Below are 6,285 nucleotides of genomic sequence, written 5' to 3'. Positions count from 1 at the left end.
CTTAGATGACTAGAGGGATGTCTATCTGAGTGGGACTTCATTAGATGAACTTAATTATCCTGAACATAGTCAAAAGGTCTTTGCAAATTATGTCGTAGCTCGCGCTTTAGTTCTACTGTTTTAAGATATGTTCCTAGAGAAAATTTAGTTGAAAGATGAAGTAGCAATTATGCGGACTAGGTCCGTAAACTGAGGACTGTCCTCATTGCTGGGTAGAAGGCTTATGTCCTTAATGCACCACTCGGTGTGCTGAACCTTGAACGTCGTCTGTGGATGTTGCGAACATCTGACATACACGTTTTGATGACTACGTGATAGTTCAGTAATGGTAAACGGTTTAGAATTGAGGCGCCGAAGACGGTTTTTGGAACGTCGCGGAACATATGAGATGTTTCAAGGGCTGAAATTGGGATTTCAGGCTCGTGCCCACGTCAAGAGGTATGAGACCTCCGACGAGTTTCTTAGCCTGCAAACTAAGGGAGAAAAGCTCAATTGTTGAGCATGTGCTCAGATTGTCTGAGTACTACAATCACTTGAATTGAGTGGGAGTTAATCTTCCAGATGAGATAGTGATGGTTCTCCATAGTCACTGCCACCAAGCTATTAGAGCTTCGTGATGAACTATAACATATCAGGGATAGACATGACGATCCTTGAGCAATTCGCGATGTTTGACACTGCGAAAGTAGAAATCAAGAAGAAGCATCAATTTTTGATGGTTAGTGAAACCACTAGTTTCAAGAAGGGCAAGGGCAAGAAAGGATACTTCATGAAACGTCAAATCAGTTGCTGCTCTAGTGAAGAAACCCAAGGTTGAAACCAAGCCCGAGACTAAGTGCTTCTGTAATGAGGGGAATGGACACTGAAGCAGCACTACCCTAGATACTTGGTAGATGAGAAGGCTGGCAAGGTCGATAGAAGTATATTGGATATACATTACATTAATGTGTACTTTACTAGTACTCCTAGTAGCACCAGGGTATTAGATACCGGTTCGGTTGCTAAGTGTTGGTAACTCGAAATAAAAGCTGCGGAATAAACAGAGACTAGCTAAAGGTGAGATGACGATATGTGTTGGAAGTGTTTCCGAGCTTGATGTGATCAAGCATCGCATACTCCCTCTACCATCGAGATTGGTGTTAAACCTAAATAATTGTTATTTGGTGTTTGCGTTGAGCATAGACATGATTGGATTATGTCTATCGCAATACGGTTATTCATTTAAGGAGAATAATGGTTACTCTGTTTATTTGAATAATACCTTTAATGGTCTTGCACCTAAAATGAATGTTTTTTTGAATCTCGATCGTAGTGATACACATGTTCATGCCAAAAGATATAAGATAGTAATGATAGTACCACATACTTGTGGCACTGCCATTTGAGTCATATTGATATAAAACGCATGAAGAAGCTCCATGTTGATGGATCTTTGGACTCACTCGTTTTTAAAAAGTTTGAGACATGCGAATCATGTCTATTGGTATGTATGCATGAAGAAACTCCATATAGATGGATTGTTTGGACTCACTTGATTTTGAATCACTTGAGACATGCAAATATACCACATGGGCAAGATGACTGAAAGCCTCGTTTTCCATAAAATGGAACAAGAAAGCAACTTGTTGGAAGTAATACATTTTGATGTGTGCAGTCCAATGAGTGTTGAGGCACGCAGTGGATATCATTGTGTTCTTACTTCACAGATGATTTGAGTAGATGCTGAGTATATTTACTTGATGAAACACAAGCCTGAATTATTGAATGGTTCAAGTAATTTCAGAGTGAAGTTGAAGATCGTCGTGACAAGAGGATAAAATGTCTATGATATGACCATAGAGATGAATACCCGAGGTACGTGTTTGGTACACAATTAAGACATTGTGGAAATTGTTTCACAATTAATACCGCCTGGAACACCGTAGTGTGATGGTGTGTCCAAACATCATAGATGCACCCTATTGGATATGGGGCATACCATGATGTCTCTTATCGAATTACCACTATCATTTATGGGTTTAAGCATTAGAGACAACCGCATTCACTTTAATTAGGGCACCACGTAATTCCGTTTTGGGGATGACACCGTATGAACTATGGTTTAGAGAAACCCAAGCTGTCGTTTCTTGAAAGTTTGGGGCTGCGACGCTTATGTGAAAAAGTTTCATCCTGATAAGCTCGAACCCAAAGCAGATAAATACATCTTCATAGGACACCCAAAATAGTTGGGTATACCTCCTATTTCAGATCTGGAAGCAAAAGTGATTGTTTCTACAAATGGGTCCTTTCTCGAGGAAATGTTTCTCTTGAAAGAATTGAGTGGGAGGACGGTGGAGACTTGATATGGTTATTGAACCATCACTACAACTAGTGTGTAGCAGGGCACAGGAAGTTGTTCCTGTGGCACCTACACCAATTGAAGTGGAAGCTGATGATAGTGATCATGAAGCTTCGGATCAAGTCACTACTGAACCTCGTAGGATGACAAGGATGCGTACTACTTCAGAGTGGTATGGTAATCCTGTCTTGGAGGTCATGTTGCTAGACAACAATGAACCTACGAGCTATGGAGAAGCGATGGTGGGCCCGGATTCCGGCAAATGGCTAGAGGCCATAAAATCGGAGAGAGGATCCATGTATGAGAACAAAGTGTGGACTTTGGACGAACTACTTGATGGTCGTAAGGTTGTTGGGTACAGATGGATTTTAAAAGGAAGACACACAATGATGGTAAGTATCACCATTAAGAAAGCTCGACTTGTCACTAAGATGTTTTCCGACAAGTTCAAAGAGTTGACTACGATGAGACTTTCTCACTCGTAGCGATGCTAAGAGTCTGTTGGAATTATATTAGCAGTTACTGCATTATTTATGAAATCTTGCAGATAGGATGCCAAAACATTGTTTCCTCGACGATTTTCTTGAGGAAAGGTTGTATGTGATACAACCAGAAGGTTTTGTCAATCCTGAAAGATGCTAACAAGTATGCAAAGCTCCAGCAATCCTTCTAAGGATTGGAGTAAGCATCTCAGAATTGGAATATACTCTTTGATGAGATGATCAAAGATTTTGGGTTTATACAAAGTTTATGAGAAACTTGTATTTCCAAAGAAGTGAGTGGGAGCACTATAGAATTTCTAATGAGTGTATGTTGTTGACATGTTGTTGATCAGAAATGATGCAGAGTTTCTGGAAAGCATATAGGGTTATTTGAAAAGTGTTTTCAATGGAAAACCTGGATTAAGCTACTTGAACATTGAGCATCAAGATATATAAGGATAGATCAAAATTGCTTAATAGTACTTTCAAATAAATACATACCATGACAAGATTTTGAAGGAGTTCAAAATAGATCGGCAAAGAAGGAGTTCTTGGCTGTGTTATAAGGTGTGAGTATTGAGTAAGACTCAAGACCTGACGGCGGCAGAAAAGAGAGAAAGGACGAAGGTCGTCCCCTATGCTTTAGACGTAGGCTCTACAGTATGCTATGCTGAGTACCGCACCTGAAGTGTGCCTTGCCATGAGTCAGTCAAGGGGTACAAGAGTGATCCAGGAATGGATCACATGATAGCGGTCAAACTTAACCTTAGTAACTAGTGGACTAAGGAATTTTCTCGATTATGGAGGTGGTAAAAGAGTTCGTCGTAAAGGGTTACACCGATGCAAACTTTGACACTAATCCAGATTATTCTGAGTAGTAAACTGGATTCGTATAGTAGAACAGTTATTTGGAATAGCTCCAAGTAGAGCGTGGTAGCTGCATCTAGGAGATGACATAGAGATTTGCAAAGCACACACAGATCTGAAAGGTTCAGATCCGTTGACTAATAACCTCTCTCACAAGCGAGATATGATCAAACCCCATGGGTGTTGATTCATTACAATCACATAATGATGTGAACTAGATTATTGACTCTAGTGCAAGTGGGAGACTATTGGAAATATGCCCTAGAGGCAATAATAAAATGGTTATTATTGTCTTTCCTTGTTCATGATAATTGTCTATTATTCATGTTGTAATTGTATTGACCGGAAACCGCAATACATGTGTGAATACATAGACCACAACATGTCCCTAGTGAGCCTCTAGTTGACTAGCTCATTGATCAACACATGGTCATGGTTTCCTGACCATGGACATTGGATGTCATTGATAACGGGATCACATCATTAGGAGAATGATGTGATGGACAAGACCCAATCCTAAGCATAGCACAAGATCGTGTAATTCGTTTGCTAAAGCTTTTCTAATGTCAAGTATCATTTCCTTAGACCATGAGATTGTGTAACTCCCTTATACCGTAGGAGTACTTTGGGTGTATCAAACGTCACAATATAATTGGGTGGCTATAAAGGTGCACTACAGGTATCTCCGAAAGTGTCTGTTGGGTTGGCACGAATCGAGACTGGGCTTTGTCACTCCGTATGACGGAGAGGTATCTTTGGGCCCACTCGGTAATGCATCATCATAATGAGCTCAATGTGACTAAGTAGTAAGTCACGGGATCATGCATTACGGAACGAGTAAAGTGACTTGCCGGTAACGAGATTGAACGAGGTATTGGGATACCGATGATCGAATCTCGGGCAAGTAACATACAGATTGACAAAGGGAATTACATACGGGATTGCTTGAATCCTTGACATCGTGGTTCATCCGATGAGATCATCGTGGAACATGTGGGAGCCAACATGGGTATCCAAATCCCGCTGTTGGTTATTGACCGGAGAACGTCTCGGTCATGTCTGCATGGTTCCCGAACCCGTAGGGTCTACACACTTAAGGTTCGGTGACACTAGAGTTGTTATGGGAAATAGTATGTGGTTACCGAAGGTTGTTCGAAGTCCCGGATGAGATCCCGGATATGACGAGGAGCTCCGGAATGGTCCGGAGGTGAAGATCGGTATATTGGACGAAGGGTATTGGAGTCCGGAATTGTTCCGGGGGTACCAGGTGATGACCAGCGTGTTCGAAAGGGGTTTCGGAGGCCCCGGCAAGCGTTGGGGGGCCTTATGGGCCAAGGGGAGAGGGCACATCAGCCCACTAAGGGGCTGAGCGCCCCTCCCACCCCATCTCACGTAACCAGGAGAGGTGGGTCGCCACCCCTAGGGCAGCCGCCCCTCCCGGCTTGGGGGCAAGTTTCCTAGGGGGTGGGGGCGCCCAAACCCATCTAGGGTTTCCCTGTGGCCGCTGCCCCTCCCCTAGGGAACCCTAGGGCGCCTCCCCCTCCTCCCTTCCCCCTATATATAGTGAGGGAGAGAGAGGGCAGCCGCACCCTTCCCCTGGCACAGCCCTCTCCCTGCTCCAATATCTTCCTCTTCCTCCGTAGTGCTTGGCGAAGCCCTGCCGGAGAACCACGAGCTCCATCACCACCACGCCGTCGTGCTGTCGGAGTTCTCCCTCAACTTCTCCTCTCCCCTTGCTGCATCAAGAAGGAGGAGACGTCCCCGGTCTGTACGTGTGTTGAACACGGAGGCGCCGTTGTTCGGTGCTTAGATCGGAATCAACCGCGATCTGAATCGCTACGGGTATGACTCCTTCATCCGCGTTCTTGTAACGCTTCCGCTTAGCGATATTCAATGGTATGAAGATGCATCCCCTCTCTCTCTCATTGCTAGAATCTCCTAGATTGATCTTGGTGATACGTAGGAAAATTTTGAATTTTTGCTACGTTTCCCAACATTAGTAACATAATCAACAACAACTAAAATATGTGTATAACCGTTAGAGGCAGGAAAAGGTCCCATATAATCAAAGCCCCACACATCAAATGGTTCAATAACAAGAGAATAATTCATAGGCATTTCTTGAAGTCTACTAATATTACCAATTCTTTGACATTCATCACAAGATAAGACAAACTTACGAGCATCTTTGAAGAGAGTAGGCCAATAAAAACCGGATTGCAATACCTTATGTGCAGTTCTATCTCCAGCGTGGTGTCCTCACCATACGATTCAGAGTGACACTTGCATAGGATCTGTTCCTGTTCATGCTTAGGTACACAACGTCTAATAACACCATCTAGTCCTTCTTTATAAAGGTGTGGGTCATTCCAGACGTAATGTATTAAATCATAAAAGAACTTTTTCTTTTGTTGGTATGTGAAACTAGGTGGTATAAATTTAGCAACAATGTAATTAGCATAATCAGCATACCAAGGAGCAGTACAAGAAGCATTAATGACCGCTAATTGTTCATCAGGAAAGCTATCATCAATAGGTAGTGGGTCATCAAGAACATTCTCTAACCTAGACAAGTTGTCTGCAACGGGGTTCTCAGCT

Source organism: Triticum aestivum, chromosome 2B (genome assembly GCF_018294505.1).
Source record: "Triticum aestivum cultivar Chinese Spring chromosome 2B, IWGSC CS RefSeq v2.1, whole genome shotgun sequence".
NCBI classification, from domain to species: Eukaryota; Viridiplantae; Streptophyta; class Magnoliopsida; order Poales; family Poaceae; genus Triticum; species Triticum aestivum.
Note: the sequence above shows the minus strand (reverse complement) of the source record.